The sequence below is a fragment of the Cryptomeria japonica genome, chromosome 10, assembly GCF_030272615.1.
Source record: "Cryptomeria japonica chromosome 10, Sugi_1.0, whole genome shotgun sequence".
Lineage (NCBI taxonomy): Eukaryota > Viridiplantae > Streptophyta > Pinopsida > Cupressales > Cupressaceae > Cryptomeria > Cryptomeria japonica.
Genome location: NC_081414.1, coordinates 696,028,337 through 696,047,609, shown reverse-complemented (window position 1 = coordinate 696,047,609; position 19,273 = coordinate 696,028,337).

The window sequence follows — 19,273 nt, the reverse complement described above, 5'->3', positions numbered from 1 at the left end:
TAGCTTATGGATGAATTATTGTAGCAGATTGATGTAATTTGATTCATTTATAATTTGTATTAGTAGGACTTAAGAGATGGTTGTATTTGTAGAAAGAGAACTATGTATCTTAATGTAATAGGATCTTGTGTTCATATGTAATGAAAAGGATGTAATAGATTGTGATTAGGGCAAATGTAAGGATTTGATGTTGTAATTATTGTAATAAATCTTAATGTATCTTAGATAACGATTATTAATAAAAATATGATATTGGAATTATGATTATATAAGTTGATAGCTTTAAATGGGAATCGAGTATATTTTATAGTAGGAAAGGATGTTATTTCTTATTGTTTAGACCTCTTGAAAGGTTGTGTATTGGTATTATATAGGATATACGTATATTCTTAAGTGGAATGAAATAGTTATGTGATAGATGACAGTAGAAATGGAGTTAATAATGTTATGATAATATTGAGATAAAGAGAATGGGTATTAGGAACATTTAGATTTGGTGACCTTAAAATTAATCTAAGGGGGATAAGGGTTGTTGGATAATAATGGGTTGTATTCTTGATAGTTAAGAAAATGAATAATATTTTATGTATTGTAGAAATAAAATATAGTGAGATATGATTAAATGTATTTGTGTTACAGAGATGAATGTGATATTATATTAATTAAGGGTGTTGAGATACCCTAGAGAAAGATATTAGATAAATTGTGTTTAGTTTGGCTTGTGTATCATGCTTTATGATTATGTTATGATGATCTTGTTTATATCTTATATATGGTTGTTCAAGCATATGAGTATTTAGTTATATGTGATGCATTAGTTGATGTTCTAAAAAAAATCTCTATTTTCATGTTGGTTGGTTATTTTTCTCTAGGGTATTTTGGCGGGCATTATAGACAAGTCTACAAATGGGACATGTAATTTTGAATAATTGCATTTAAATTCATAATAAGGACCATATGGATGGATGTCATCAATAGAACATACTTAAGAAGGTGGGCATTCTTTCCCTAAAGGTGGATAGATAAGGAACTAAGGAAGTTTACAACTGGTGGTATCCTATGGAAGAGTGTGTGTTTTACAATGAAAAGAAATGAAGTTATAACACTACTATGAAGTAAGGAGAGTGTCTAATCAACCCTATCGTAACAACTAATTTAGATAAATACTTGATGTTCAGAGTGACTCTTGATGGAAAGGCTAGACCAAATACCAGGTGGACATCTAGATTAATACTTGAGAGGAACATCCTTAGAGGAAAAGGTGTGGAATATTATCTTGTAAACATGGTTTTGAGATTAAATTAAGGGGATTTCTCCATTAATATTCCTAATGTTGTTATGGATAAAGGGGTATCTAAATTGGAAAATATCGACAATTGGAAAATTTATGGGACCTTGTCCAAAAACTAAGAAGGTTCTATCATGTACCTTTAATAAATCCCATAAAGTATAGTAAAGGAGAAAACCCAATGGGAAGAAACAACCTCCTCAAAAGAGAAATGATACAATGTGAATGTACAAGTGAAAAAGATAATTGATAGAAGGATTGATCAGGACCACCCAAGGACTACTTCCAATAATAGTGTATAATGAATTTTCCTCCCCATAGGAAAGAAATGATAGACTATGTAGCTCCTTGTAATGGGATGCTCAAATGCTCCATGTGATGCTCTGTTGGAAAGAACCTATGTGAAACACCTCTAAATCCTTATTCAATAGGTGATGTAGAACATGGACACAATATGTGATGTCTTATTAAATTTTTGGATGCTCTCGATGAAGCATCTTTGAACTCTCCATGGTAACTACAAATTAAAAGATTGGTGTACTCAATGATGTCTCCTAAATCTGCAGTACTGGAAAACATGTACAAATATCTTATTGTAAAGAATCACTGGATATAATTGCACTATACAAGTGAACATATGGTTGTCTCACATCTCTGAATCACGTACACATTAGCCTCATGACTGCTACATGCTCTCATGTCCAAATATGTAGCAAGGTGACCCTTGTAGACATCCATGCACCACCTAGGTATACCACATGATGTGGTTCATGATAAATGTGGCCCAATAAAAATGGACCCCATGTGAATTGTGTCCCATTCATTATCATCCTCTCCAATCTCTGACTCCAACTAGCTAAAAATTTGTGAGATAGCCTATCTAGACAAATGAGACCCTTGATCTTTCAACCAAAAACTAATGATATTGGCACACATAATGCTACCATATGTTTCCAACTTACCTATCCTCATCTAATGTCTAAATCCTCATCATAAAATTCCCAACATGAGCATCATCATCATCATCTTGATCATAAACCACTAGCTCCTCGGCGATAGGAATCTGTAGAGTGCATTAGACATCCATTGCCAACATCTCTCTAGTGGGCAAGTGGAAGGATCTATGATCACCATGCCACCTCTTATCCAATGTTGTCAGCATCCCCAAATTATCCTTAATCTTGAGCATATATGTTGCACGACATAATCCTACAACACCGAGTACATCGCGATCTATCTTGAATAAATTTGGTTGCATTTGCTATGTGGGAAGATGCCTCTCATGTGACATCAATACATGTATATTAGTTACATGCAAGCAACACAATCATTACATCAACTAATCAAGCATTTTATCAAACCTAATGAACTAGTCAACCTTTATCAACTGCTCAATTCTATCAATTGTACAATCATTCTTATCAGTTGTGCATTTTTATCAAATGTGCAACTTTAGCTATCAAAAGTGTAGCTTCTTATTAGAAGTGCAATATCCCTAATCACATGTGCATATTCATTATTTGCATAGAAATATCCTTCAAATGTGCAACAAAACCTAGCATAATTATAGAAAGAATACAACCTAGAAAAAATATAGTCTAACATATCAACAACACAAAATAATCAAAAGCACAAAAAAATATTTCAAAAATATAGTTGCACGTAAAAAATGTAGATTCATACTTAAAAATGCAAAAACATTATTTTTGCACTTCTACTTTGCCTAATCTTGTAGCCTGTTAATGATGCATTAATGACAACTTAAGGATGAAAGGACTAGATACATACCAACTCACCATAGTCTTTTAGCCGCTCAAATTGTCAAACGCGCTCAAATCGATGATCTACAATTGAAATGCCCATCATTTTGTCTTGCACTCTGCTCCACTTTACTTCTAGTTGAATAACTAAGGTTGAAGGATGCAAATGAGGAGAATGGACCCCAAACCCCTATCTATAGGTGTTGTAACCATAATTATCCTTGTTAACCCTTCATAGTCCCTTGTGACCTTTTTTTCCTTACTCTAGTCCTAGTTTCTTCCAAACCAGCTCTATTTTCTACCAATTGCCAACTAGCCTTTCCTCTTCTTTCTATCGAGAGATTACCCGAACTTTTGGATTTTTTGTCCAATCTCTCGAGGGGGCATACCATCTTCCCTATTGGGGCATACTTGGGCATGTATTAGTTAAATTTTATTCTTTGTAACAATGTGATAAATTGTATTGTCTCAAAGAGGGAAAAAATGTAGTTGTCTAAAAATGTCCTAACCCAATTAAATAAATATTTATTATTTATTTGATCATTTTACCCTATTTTCCTCTATTAATTAAATAAATATTTTTATTTGATTCATTAATTAGTTATCCTTTTCTTTCTAAAAATTAAACAAGTAGTTATTGTTCATTTAATTGTCCTAAACCCCACCTTTGTCCTCTATTAATGAAATAAATACTTTTAATTAATTAATTAATTATTTATCCTCTTTTTCTGATCCTATCCCTCCAACTTGTTCACATGGATCACAATCTAAATTTTTAGGCATGTGACAAGTGTCATATTTGTCTTTATTCACTTTGTCCTTTCTCCAATGTCCACATTCATTAAATCTAAAAATCAAGCCACATCTTAATCTTATCCCTCCATTTCAAAATAACCTCTTATCTTATTTACTCTTACCTACCACTCAATCTTATCCCTTCATCTTTAACTACCCTTTAATCCTATCGATTCGCTTCTAACTATATGATCATTACCATCCATCTTTTCACCTCTTAATCTAAGCCCTTGATTCTCTTTGATATTTCTATAAAAGAGGTTTCTCCCTTTCATTTCCATTCATCCAAAATCAATTGAGTACTTACATGGTGCCAAAATCATCCTATATCTTATATCATCACTATTGCATCGTAGTTTTTATATCATCAAGTAACCACACATCATTCCTTTTCATGATCTCTTGTGCTAGTGCTAAATAACTAAGAGAAAACCATTTTCACAAGATCTTAGAGGATAGGAGGATAATGGAGGCAATCCTATTGTGCGTGTTAAGTTATATTCTTTTGTTATTTCATTTTATTTGCATTCATAATAGAGTACTCCATTGGTATTGTTGGGTAGGTTTTGCAGATCTAGACTAGTGATTCGGTTGTTTAGGGTTTACAAATAGATTCAGTTTCGAGCATGTTAGAGCATTTTAACAACTACAATTTTATTGAGTTCACTTAGTCGTGCTTTTATGCTTCTAATTGCTTTAGTTGTGCATATACTTTAGCTTTTGTGAATCTATTTTAGCTAGAGTTGAGCAGTTTTTAGCTCATCATGCTTGCACTTTAGTTCTCCCAAATTTTAGTTTAGGGCATTCTTATGCTCTCTATATAAGCATATCATTATGCATTATAATTTCATTCTATAATATTTTCTTTTGAGGAATATGGCATATTTTTCTTGCTACTCATGTTTGCGGAAGGTGTTCTAGTTTGTTATTTGATCTTGTAGGCTTGTGTTGCAAAATTCAACATGACACCGAACAGACAAACTTCTGTTTTTGGCTTCCATATATCATTGGAAATCTCTCAAAATCCTCTATCCATATCTATTGCTATTTTTTCCCCCAAATTTTACCCTGAGTAGTTTTTATTCAGTCTTTTGTGTTTTTACTTTATGGTTGATTACTTGGTCATTTTGGCTCTTGGAAACTTTTGTTTGTAGTGGATGGCTTCTCTTGGGATGTTATACATGTATTTCCAACACTTCACCCTATTTGAGCATCATTTTCATGCACTTTTTTGTTTGTAGATGCATTGAGATAAAGTGCCACTTTTGTGTATGGTTTTTGGGGATTTTGCACATCCTATTGTGTCTTATTTTGTACATGCATTGTATTTTAAAGTATCATGGGGGTTGTGTAGTGCCTTTTATTTTGCCGTCACATCTTTGTTTAGTGAGTGTCCCTCCACAACAACATTGAATCCTATAGATTCTTGTCTCATGCATGGCCTTTTTTAGTTGTAGATACTTTCTTGTGCACATTCTAATTCTCGTTCATGCACTACTTGGTGACACATGGTTTCAATGGACATGTAATCTCTATCCCTTGTCAGCATTATGGGGGGGGGGGTTCTACTATTAGTGGTAATGCTTCCTTGGTTTCACTTTGGAATGAGATACGTATTCAATATTTGTTCATATCTACAATCTAGATGTAGTGGGTTTATTTTAGTGCGATGGATATTTTAACATATAGACACTCTTGCATTCCAATTTTGTGGAGGCAACTTATCCTTGATTGATTAGTTCTTCAGACTATTGGCACCTGTATTTTTTACCAATAGTTTACTCTTGCATGGTTAAGTAGTGTCATGGGGGACACTCATGTAGATTGACTTGCCATCTATATCTTTGATTACCAGATGTATTTCCTTTGTTTTCCATTTGATTGTTCAAGTAGTAACATTGGGGGCACTCATGCATATTCTTGTCTTCTTGATCATGATTATCATTTTGGTTTCAAATGAGGTTCTTCATTTAGCACTATAAAAGTCATCATTTGACAATTGTTTGTAAGTCCTTTGTGTTTCGAGGATGTTCTTAATGAAGCCATATTCTTTTGGGACACTAGTATGGAGGCTTCATAGTCATCCATTCCTTTTTTAGTAGTTCATGTTATTTTCATGCATTGTATCTCTCACTTTTGGAGAGGGATTTTTTTCAATGTAGTTTTTCTCCTTTTCTCCACTTAAAGAGATCTTTTTTTTGTACTTGAATACCTAATCAACCCTTTAGTTGTTGGGACCCATCTTGCATTCATGCATTTAGAGGTTTTATACTTCACCCTAAGTTTCACTTAAGTGGGGTGCTAGAGAATTTTAACAACCAGTTATGTTTTTTTTTCTTAAGTTCACTTAGTTGTGCTTTTATGCTTCTAGTTGCTTTGATTGTGCATCTATTTAGCTAGATTTGAAATTTTTTTAGTTCCTCATGCTTTCACTTTAGTTATCCTAAATTTACTTTAGGGCATCCTTGTGCTCTCTATATAAGCACATCATAATGCATTGTAATTTCATTTTGTAATATTTTCTTTTAACAAATATGGCATATTTTTCATGCTACTCCCATTTGTGGAAGGTGTTCTAGTTTGTCGTTTGATCTTGTAGGCTTGTGTTGCAAAATTCTACATGGTGTCAAAGCTCAATATTCAATTCAACATGGTATCAAAGCTCAATTTTTAACTTCAACATAGCATACATACTCCCTATCATGCAAGTACTGTACACTTGTAATGTATCTTCATCGGGGTTCTAGGCTGGGCCGGGCCTCACAACCCCTAAGGAATTTTTTTTTGCCATTTTTTTGTTGAAAATTTGACATTGAAAAAAATCGTAAAAAATGTTAACTTTGTATGTTGCCCTAAAAATTGCATGTTATAAGTAGTTGGAATGAAAAGGGCATTGTAATAGTGTTGTATTGTATTACTAGATAATAAGAAAAGATTGAACGACTGTGTTCTATGGATGTAGCCCATATTGGGTGAACCACGTTAAATCTTTGTGTTATTTGTGTTGTGTATTTTTCTTCATCTTTGTGTATTCGAATTTGCATATAATTTTTAATTTGTATTTGCTTTGGATTTGCCAAAACCCTAACAGTTTGTGGATATACAACCATATTGGGTTGCTCCATGCATTTGAAAATTATGTTTAATGACTCTGCCATGGGCATGAAATGGCGTCGCAGGTTATTGTGGCCCATCTGGCAAGGAGGAGCTTGAGACAATGATTGCATTTATCTTATTAGCATGTGCATTTTGTGTTTGCACTTGTAGTGGATGATAAGCCTGAGATGGCAAATTGACATGGTTCAGCGAGGAAAGATTGGTGTACAATTCCTGTGGGGGATTGGCATATGTCTGTGGGGGTGGTGGCTTTGTGACCATAATCATTTGCACTATCTTGGAATCAATGACCCCATTTCCTACAACATTCTTGTTCTTGTTCCAATACCTTTTCTTAGTATTACTAGGCTTGTTAGAATACCCTTTGTAGAGTTTGATGATTCCTTTGTTAATTAAAGCCTTTTCTACCGATGGTCCTTTAGACATGATGTCTTTGAAGGTGATTGCACAATTTAATTGTATGTGATATGCAAGCTTTGGGTGAAGATTACTGATGAATATCAGGACCAATTGAGTGTCGAGCATTGTACATGGCAGGTGACCGGTGAGGGTTCTCCATCTTTGAATGTAGTCTAAGAGACTTTCACCTCATTTTTGTTTGGTTTGACAAAGATCAATCATGAAAATGCCATTCTCCACATTATAATGGTAGTGAGCCACAAACCTCTTAGATAAGTTTGTGAATGTCATGGTAGTGCCAAATGGCAACTTGAAAAACTATTCTAAAGAGGATCTATTTAGACTTTTGGGATATTGTCATAGAAGATAATTGTCACACCATGCTACCTCTTGACAATCCATGTAAAATTCCTTGATGCGATGGTGTGGATCACCTTTCCCTTGTATTTATTAATTTTTGACATTTCAAAGTATTTGGGGAAGGGCATTACCCTTATTGACTTGTTGAACAGGTAAGGACAAAGCTCATCAAATTTAAAAACTCACTCAGAGTTGTTATCTTACAAGGTTTTGAGGCTTGCTTTCATTTCTTCACATTCAATATTGATTGGGAACGAATCAAAAGACAATGTAGTAGACTAATAGTGTGGTACTTGGTATACCAATTGATGTGAATGGATGTAGTTTGATTATTGTGGCTGGTTTTGGTAGCTTGTCACATTTTGATAGATAGGGACATGTTGTTGGACCAACGATGATTGTTGATATTGGGGCGGTTGTGTGCATGTCACAACATTCTATTATGGAGCGATGTATTGTTGTTGATACCACACATTTGGAAGTTGTTGGACTTGAGGTGTAATACCCTGAAGATAATTGCCCTAGCATAATTAGGATGTATGTTGGATTGAGCATTATATGATGAGGGATTCAGATTAGTGCTACCTAGTAATTAATGAGTGTTAGAAACCACATAGGGAAGGTGGTACTTGCAAGTAACTGAATCGATGTTGTGAGACGATAGGTTGTGAGGTCACTTATCGTTGATATTGTGGGACACTAGCACCTTGTAGCATGCATTGCACAGTTGGGGGTGTTCAACCCAACAATAAGAATAATAACCCTAGTTGAAGTCTCAACCCGAAGTTTGGACATTCACTTGGTAAAGTCACTATTTCCATAGCTAGTGTTCATTTGATTGTCAACCCAGGGACGTAATACTTGAAATGGGTATGCACTATATGTGCACTAAGTTCCTGCAATAGCTACTATGCATTACTGCAACAGCTAACCTTATGCGGAAAAGATAAGAAAGAATTGAAACTATTGAAAGGCTATAGGAAAACTTCTGCATTAACATAAATTCATTCAAGCAATACTGGCTAAGGGTATGTGCAGGATCATGGTATGCCAAAACAGGCCCTTAAGTGGCAATGAAATTTTAAAAAATTAGAGTTATGCAACTTGACATGAAAAATTGAATAAGTTATGAACTTTATTTTTAAAATATGTAAGAAAAGAATCTATAGAAAATTGAATGTAGTTTTTAAGCTACTAGTTATTTTTTGAAAAAAAAAAATCCCATTTGATGAAAATTTCAAATTTCAATGCAGTGGTACAAAAACTTTAGGAAAAAGATAAGAAGTAGGTGTATGTCTGACCACCCTAATCACAATCAAATCATAATATTTTTTTATAAGATTTATAATATAAGTATTAGACTCATGTCTGGATGTGACACATATTTTTTTATAATTTTTTATAAAGTAAATAATTATTTATGATTTTTTTACTACAGCTTTTCAGAAATTCAGAAACTCCTATGTCTGACCACCTTAACTTGGTCAAAACCTTATGAAATTCATTTTTAAATTTTTTTTCCCTATAGTAGACGAAGCATAGGATGTGACGCATGTTTCAGATTCAAAAAATGTTATGCGGTTTGAAAGTTATGAGTATTTTTCAATCAGTCTATCAATCAGGACTTTTGTTAGAATTCAATTAGAAAATAAATAATAATTATTTATTAAAGTTGAAATAAGACAATCCTTATATTGTTGGAAAGCTAAGAATGTCCTTAAAAAACCCTTTTCGTTTTATCAATTTTGGCTATAAAAAAAGTCTTCAGCCACCAATGTAAAGTCTAGAAAATCAAGGAATATTGAAAAACACATTTTTTCAGTTGACTTTCCAGGCTTGTCACTTCCAAGCCAAATCCCAAAGCAAACCCGAACAAAAATGTGGAGGGAAAAAATTATGTTGTAAAATTGGATATCTGATTTTTTTTTTAAAAATAAAAAATATTTTAGTAAATTGGGCATAACTTTTGCGTTTTATATCAAAATTTTGATTTTTTATAGGCGTTGGAAAGGTAATTAAGAGATCTATGATATGGAATAGGTATATTTTCAATTATTTTTTTAAAAAAATAATTATAATTCATTTAAATTCATCCTTCACTTTTAAAACATTAAAAACTCATCACTTTTTCATATGATTTCCCTATTGCATGAATTTTTGGAACAATCATCTCAAAATAAACTAAATAAGTAATTAATTAATAATAGAAAATTTATGAATTTTATTGAGTTCGATAAATTTTGATAAACCATGTTATTTATGTTTGTTCCTTTCTCCACCTCTCTCTCCTAAACCTATCACTCCACCTATTTGTTTCTTCCTCCCTCTCTTTTGTCCATATTTATACATCTCTCTCTAGACCTATATCTCTAACTATCAATGAATACCTCATTAAATCTCTCAAGCTTTACAAGGTGCTTATATTTCTACCTCTTCATAATTTCCTCCTCTATGTCACTCTCTCTTCCCTAAGCTCTAGACTAGTCTCTCTCCATTTCCTTCTCATCTCTAGCAACAAAATTCAGAGTGGACAAGGAAAGGAAAGGCGTAGGGAAGTATCAAAAAAGGAGAGGGGGAGAGAGGTGAGCAGGAGAGATTAATTGGGGGGAAGAGAGAGTGTGTGTGAGAGAGCTATAGGTAATTAGGTGGAAGGTGAAGAGAGAGAGGGAGGGGGTGATTGGGGTGAAGAGAGAATGAGAGGGAGAGTTTGAGATTATTAGGGGGTAGGAGGAGAGGGGGAGAGGGGAAAGTATCAACAAAGAGAGAAGAGAGATGGGGAAAAAGGTGAAGAGAGACATAGAGAGTAATTAGGGGGTGGGTAGAGGGGGAGAGGGAAGTATCTATAAACCCATAGGAGGAGAGAGGTGATCGAGGGTAATTGAGGAAAATAAATTATGAGAGAGAGAATATGGTGTCCTAAAGGGTCATATGGTGTCTCATGAACCTTTAGGACACCATATGATGTTTTTATAAGTCTTAAGGTGTTCTAAGGGGTCATATGGTGTTCTATGAGCCTTTAGGACACCATATGGTGTCATTAGGGGTCTATGGTGTGTTAAGGGGCCATATGGCATCCTATGACCCCTTAGGACACCATATGACCCCTTAGGTATTTTTAGGGGTCATATTGTGTCCGAACAGGTCATATGGTGTCATTGGGGGTTGTATGGTGTGCTAAGGGGTCATATTGTGTCCTAAGGGGTCACAAGACATCGTATGACCCCTTAGACACCATATGATCCATTAGGTTTTGTTAGGGCTCATACTATGTCCTAAGAGGTCATATGGTGTTCCATGACCCTTTAGGACACCATATGTGATAGTTCTGATACTTAATATAAGTACAGATCCAATAGCCAACAAGATGAGAGGGGGGGGGGGGTGAATCATACAAACTTAATTATCCATAAAAACATCAGATTCAACCTCGGTAACATATATTTTAATAATATAACCAGAAGTGTTAATAAACTCAAAAGCATATAAACATCATAAACCTCATAACACCATATTTAATGTGGAAACCCAAATAGGGAAAAACCACTGTGGGATTTCGGACCCACTAAGAAATATACTCTTCTAGAGTATGCTTGGTTAAAAGCAAATCATGTTAAAGATTACAAACACATTGCTAGATGTGACCCGGTTAAGGGATTTCCCTCAGATCTATTTGGATCTTCACTTTGTTAAAAGTGACCTTGTTAAAGGATTTCAAACACTCAATCAGAATGTCACCTTGCTAGAGGGTTTTACAAATAAGACTGTTAAGTCCACTTGGTTAAGAGATTTTCTGTCACTTTCACAAAATAACAGTAATAAAATCTATCTGCAACTTCACATCTAAAATGCTAAAACAGATTCCTATTTGTTCAATACAATCCAGACACAAAACTAATCTTGTTTATCTGCTAGGCTTCTATACTTTGTTATTCAAATAGGTCATCAAGCTTTTGTGCTCGGTAATCACTATGTTGCATCCTTGTGCATACACTTGCCCGCATACATTGTTTATCAACAATTTCCTATTTATAATACAATAAGGTAATCGCTTAATCTCCTTGATCACATTTCCCATGATCAATCATAACCATAAGATCTTTGATCTTGTCCAGGTTCAATGCATCTTTCAATCTGAAAATGTTTTACCCCACCTAGGAACTTGCATATTAGTCTTGGAACTTGTGCCAGGGTATTGCGGTTCAATTTGAGCTATAGATCTTCATGCCGACTTTCCATTACCTTAGATTTGTTAACAAACTTCATTCATGGCTCACTAATCATTTAATCAGTTCCAGCTCATCAGCTTCCTTCATTAAATAACGCATGTAACCATTTAATGCATTCTGTTATAGCTCGGTTACAACTCGGTAACAACTCGGTGAATACTAAACTTCACTCGGTAGACAGTCTGCCTTCATTAACCGATAGCGATAACCTTAGGGTTTACCGACTAGGTTCCTTAGGGTTTACCGACTAGGTTCTTTGCTTGATAACATAGTATAGTATTAACCTTTACATTTTACAACATTGTATGATGTTAAAACAATCTAAAACATCATGATCTCATCATTGTCTGACTCGGTACTAGTTGCCCATTGAATACCTTATTCATCCCCTTATTCATCATATTCTTTCCTGTGTCTTTTACCGACATCTTTATAATATTCATATCATGCTTCTCAAGATATGGCAACATCATATTGAATTAGAAAATCAATTTCTTAACATCAATGACAAAATAATAATATCAAGACAGTAAAACATCCTTAATCAGTTATATCCATAATCATCAACAACCTTCTCAATATCCTTATGAAATGCCAACAATCTTTCATTGTCTGTTATAATGCAATATTGCCAACAATATGACCCCTTAGGACATCATATGGTGCCGTTATGGGTCTTATGGTGTCCTAAGGGGTCATATTGTGTTCTATAACCCCTTAGGACACCATATGCCCCTTAGGACATTATATGACCCCTTAGGATACCATATGATACCTTGGGACACCATATGATGTCATAAGGAGTCGTATGGTGTCCTAAGGGGTCATATGGTGTCCTATGAACCCTTAGGAAACTATATGACCCATTAGGTGTCATCAGAGGTCTTATTGTGTCCTAATGGGTCATATGGTGTCGTATGACCCCTTAGGACATCATATGCTTGGGAGACTATAAGGTGCTATGGGTCGTATGGTGTCCTATGACACCTTAGGACACCATATGACCCCTTAGGATACCATTTGATGTTTTTATATGTCGTATGGTGTCCTATGACCCCTTATGTGTCATTGAGGTTTATTTTATGTCCTAAGGGGTCGTATTGTGTCCTAAGGGGTCATACGGTGTCCTATGACCCCTTAGGACACTATATGACGTTGTTAGGGGTCATATTATGTCCTAAGGGGTCATGTTGTGTCTTATGACCCCTTAGGACACAACATGGTGTCGTTATGGGTCATATGGTGTTCTAAGGGGTCATATGGTGTTCTATGACCCCTTAGGACATCATTTTTATGTTGTTATGGGTCGTATGGTCTCCTAAGGGGTCATATGGTGTCCTATGACTCCTTAGGACGCCATATGATTTCATTATGCGTCGTATGGTTTCCTAAGGGTTCATATGGTGTTCTATGACCCCTTAGGACACCATATGGTGTCATTAAGGGTCGTATGGTGTGCTAAGGGGTCATATGGTGTCCTATGATCCTTTATAACACCACATGACCCCTTAGGTATCGTTAGGCGTCATTTTGTGTCGTTAGGGGTCATATGATGTCCTATGACCCCTTAGGATACAATATGAACCCTTAGGTGTTGTTAGGGGTCATATTGTGCGACCCCTTAAGACACCATATGGTGTCATTAGGGGTTGTATGGTGTGCTACGGGGTCATATTGTGTCCTAAAGGTTCTTAGGACATCATATAACCCCTTAGGACACCATATGACCCCTTAGGTATCGTTAGGGGTCATATTGTTTCCTAAGGGGTCATATGGTGTCTCATGACACCATATGATCCCTTAGGACACCATATCATGTCGTTATGGGTCTTCTTGTGTTCTAAGGGGTCATATAGTGTCCTATGACCCCTTAGGACACCATATGACCCCTTAGGACACCATATGACATCTTAGGAGACCATATGGTGTCATTATGTGTCGTATGGTATCCTAAGGGGTCATATGGTGTTATATGACCCCTTAGGACACCATATGATCCCTTAGGACACCATATGGTGTCGTTAGGGGTCGTATGGAGTGCTAAGGGGTCGTATGGTGTCCTAAGACCCCTTAGCACACAATATGACCCCTTAGTACACCATACAATGTCCTTAGGGGTCATATGGTGTCCTATGACCCCTTAGGACATAATATGACCCCTTACATGTTGTTAGGGGTCATATTATGTCCTAATGGGCTATATGGTGTCCTACAACCCTTTAGGACACCATATGGTGTCGTTAGGGGTTGTATGGTGTGCTAAGGGGTCATATTATGTTCTAAAGGTTCCTAGGACATCATATAACCCCTTAGGACACCATATGACCCCTTAGGTATCTTTAGGGGTCATATTGTGTGCTAAGGAGTCATATGGTGTCTTATGACACCATATGACCCCTTAGGACACCATATCATGTGGTTATGGTCTTCTTGTATTCTAAGGGGTCATATGGTATTATATGACCCGTTAGGATACCATATGACCCCTTAGGAAACCATATGGTGTCGTAAAGGGTTGTATGGTGTCGCAAGGAGTTGTATGGTGTCCTAAGGGGTCATATGGTGTCCTATGACCCCTTAGGACACTATATGATGTTGTTAGGGGTCATATTATGTCCTAAGGGGCAATATTGTTTCTTATGACCCCTTAAGACACCACATGGTGTCATTATAGGTCGTATGGTGTTCTAAGGGGTCATATGGTGTTCTATTACCCTCTAAGATACCATACTATGTTGTTATGGGTTGTATAGTCATGTAAGGGGTCATATGGTGTCCTATGACCCCTTAGGACACCATATAGTGTCATTATGCATCATATGGTGTCCTAAGGGGTCATATGGTGTTTTATGACCCCTTAGGACACCATATGACTCCTTAGGACACCATATGGTGTCATTAGGGGTCATATGGTGTGCTAAGGGGTCAAATGGTGTCCTATGACCCCTTAAGACACCACATGGTGTCGTTATGGGTCGTATGATGTTCTAAGGGGTCATATGGTGTTCTATGACCCTCTAAGACACCATATTATATTGTTATGGGTTGTATGGTCCTCTAAGGGGTTATATGGTGTCCTATGACCCCTTAGGACACCATATAGTGTCATTATGCATCGTATGGTGTCCTAAGGGGTCATATGGTGTTCTATGACCCCTTAGGACACCATATGACTCCTTAGGACAACATATGGTGTCATTACGGGTCATATGGTGTGCTAAGGGGTCAAATTATGTCCTATGACCCATTAGAATACCATATGACCCCTTAGGTATCGTTAGGTGTCATTTTGTGTCGTTAGGGGTCATATAGTGTCCTATGACCCCTTAGGACACAATATGACCCCTTAAGACACCATATAGTGTCGTAAGGGGTCACATGGTGTCCTATGACCCCTTACGACACAGTATGACCCCTTAGGTGTTGTTAGGGGTCATATTGTGTCCTAACGGGTCATATGGTGTCCTACAACCCCTTAGGACACCATATGGTATCGTTAGGGGTTGTATGGTGTGCTAAGGGGTCATATTGTGTCCTAAAGGTTCCTAAGACATTATATAACCCTTTAGGACACCATATGACCCCTTAGGTATTGTTAGGGGTCATATTGTGTCCTAACGGATCATATGGTGTCCTACGACCCCTTAAGACACCATATGGTGTCATTAGGGGTTGTATGGTGTGCTAAGGGGTCATATTATGTCCTAAAGGTTCCTAGGACACCATATGACCCCTTAGGTATCGTTAGGGGTCATATTGTGTCCTAAGGGGTCATATGGTGTCTCTTGACACCATATGACCCCTAACGACACCATATCATGTCGTTATGGGTCTTCTTGTGTTATAAGGGGTCATATGGTGTTATATGACCCCTTAGGACACCATATGGTGTTGTAAGGGATTGTATGGTGTTATAAGGGGTCATATGGTGTCTTATGACCCCTTAGGTGTCGTCATGGGTTGTATTATGTCCTAATTGGTCATATGATGTTATTTGACCCCTTAAGACACCATATGACCCCTTGGGACACTATATGGTGTTATGGGTCGTATGGTGTCCTAAGGGGTCATATGGTGTCCTATGACCCCTTAGGACACCATATGACCATTTAGGATGCCACATTGTGTCATTAGGGGTTTTATGGTGTTCTAAGGGGTCATTTGGTGTCTTATGACCCCTTAAGATGCCATATGGTGTCATTAGGGGTCTTATTGTGTCTTAAGGGGTCATATGGTGTTTTATGACCCCTTATGACACCAAATGACCCCTTAGGAGACCATATGGTGTTGTTAGGGGTCATATTGTGTCCTAAGGGGTCATATGATGTTCTATGACCCCTTAGGACATGATATAACCCCTTAGGAGACCATATATACTAATTTTCAAATAAGGAGAGATATAAGGGTGAAGAGAGATGAAGAACTAAAGAGAGGGAAAAGAACTAAAGGACAAGGCCATAAATAGAGATATAGATATTAAAGAGTATGAAGTGAGAGGGAGAAAAACTAAAGGACAAGGATGGATAGAAAGAGGTAGACATATCTCGATATTGAAAAGGAGAGAAGAAGATAGAGATAAAAAATGAAGATAAAGGGAGAGGGAGGTGAATAGATATAGATAAAGAGAGAGGTAAAGACAAAGACAAATATATGAAGAGATGAAGAAAAATGGATAGAGAGGGGTAAAGAGAGAGATAAAAAAAGGAAGAGATAGAGAGATATAAAGGAAGAGAAATATTGATAGATAGAGATATATAGATAGTGAAAGAGAGTGAGAAAGAGAGATTCAGATTATAGATAGGGATAGATAGAGAGGGAGAGAGAAAAAGAGGAAGATATAGAGATATATAAAGGCACTATAGAGAAAGATGTGGGGAGAGAGAAAAATATATATAAAAATGGAGTAAACAAAGAGATAAAAGTAGAGAAAGGGAAAGATACTTCAAGAGGGCGATAGAGGAAGAGACAAAGAAGTAGATTAATCATGTATAGAGGAATATATATAAAGATAGAGAAACATATAAAAAGAGAGATTGATAGGGAAAGAGATGGAGATGTGAAGATGGAGATAGAGATAGCTATGGATAGAACGTGTTAGAGAGAGTAAGACAAATGGAGGGAGAGATGGAGTGAATAATTGAGATTTAGAGATAATGAGATATAAATATACATGAAGATAGATCTATAGGGATATAGAGAGAGAGGGGACAAGATAGGGAGAGAAAGGAGGTGATAGAGACAAGTAATATATAAGTATAGGTAGGATAAGGTAAAGGAGGGAGATAAATAGAGAGAAGAGAGATTATTAGAGAGAAATATAAAAATAAGGAGTGACAATGATGGAGTGGGAGGGGGAGAGATATGAATAGAAAGACGGAGATATATGCAGAGATGCATGTAACTTGAGAATTTATTTATCTACATGGAATGAGAAAATAAGTGACATAAGTAGAGAAGAAATAGATATATAAAATATATTATATAAGTATAGATAGACAAGTGATAGATAAAGGAGGTGATAGGAAAATAAAATGAGACTTTGTATGCAAAATTTATGAGTATTTAAAGTTTTAAAATTGAAGGACAAAATTAAAATGATTATAATTAATTTTTGGTCTATAATATTATCAAAATACCTCATCCATTTGATAGGTCTATGAATTACCTTTCCAACACCTATAAAAAATCAAAATTTTGATAGGAAATGCAAAAGTTATGCCCATTTTACTAAACTATATTTTTTATGTTGAGAAAATTGGATATCCGATTTGAAAAGTATGATATCACAATAATGACATCACAATAGTGACATCACAAATCGGATATCCGATTTGGTTTGGTATTACCAAACCAAATTCAAATTTTGACCAACCCAAACAAAAAGTCAAAGCAGATTTTGGCATGTTTGGGAAGGTTGAAAACACATTTTGTTTTCCATTGCCACTTTTTGGTCCCCTATGATCTTGCACATACCCCTAAGTTCAATGTTGATAAACAAAAATTACTCTGTTTTGGTTTGGTTGTAGGAACAGTCAATGGATCTATTTCCAATGGCTTCAGGAACAGTCAATGCAAGAACGTCTACTACAGCTAAAGAAGAAAACTAATCTTAACAAAGGCACAGGAACACTCACCAAGTGGGCCCCCTTGGATGAGTGATTCCAGGCTTCCCAAAAACAACTCTAAGTGCTCAGAATAACATATTTTTATTCATTGTTCTTCGGAAGTCATTACATGATTTAGCATCAAAGGAAACTCAAAACACTTATAACTTTATTTCCAAAATCCTCTGCTCTGCTTTCTCTCTTTTTCTATCTAACCTCAGAAAAGAGATAAAGACCTTTATTTAAAGGAAAAAAATTACTTCCTATTACACAGATCACACCAATTAGAAGAGGTGGATAAATAATCAAGAAAGAAAACAAATGTAGTTAAGTCGCTTATAATGTGGATCCAAACCAAACCACAATCATAGCACATCGTGGCGGTATTTTCAACACTAATGTCTACTTTGAGTAAGACATCAGTAAACTTTGTGCAATTACTTTTCCTCTTCCGTTCCTTATGCTCATCAGCACTTCTGCTGATTTGATCTTTCAGTCCCTCCTTGAATGTCTCCTACCGCAACTGGCATGACAAGAGAGCCTTCCTAACAACATCAATTTATTCCTGCAATCTCAAAAAGAAAGTACATACAAGAACATACACATCTATTTTAATTAATCAAAACATCTATTAATTTCACACTGATATTGCCTAAACAATTCGCATAGCAACAAGAATGAATAACATGGCTGCAAGAATAAACTGGCAAAGACAAAACATGTTTTAATGGGTTCAGGCTAACATCTGAAATACATATAGTAAACTTCTGATACATCATTACTATTATTTAAATCAAAATATGACAAAAGCTTAAGAGTTCTAAGGATAAAAATATGCTAATGTCTCAACTCATCATGCCCTCCAACTTTAAGGTCTTTTTGATCCTCCAGCAAGAGGAAAATTCCTGATTCTGGCACTAACTCTTAAGTAACCAATGGTTCCTTGACCTGTTCCTCCTGAAGGAAGATTCCAATAAAACCCCTTCATCTTTTCTAATCTAGACCATCTGGCCTCCTTTGTAGCTGCGTCATAAGGGTGATCTATAACTTTACATCCCAACAATGGCCACATAAGTATAGGGGGATGAAAGATCAAAGGTAACCAGTTATTGGTTTTCATCCTGCCTAGTTGGATATATTTAGGGGCTCTTTGCATAACTGCATGAAAATTTGGCAGTGAATGAGGTTCTCCTTGTTTCAATTCTTTTGGTAAAGAAGGGCTAA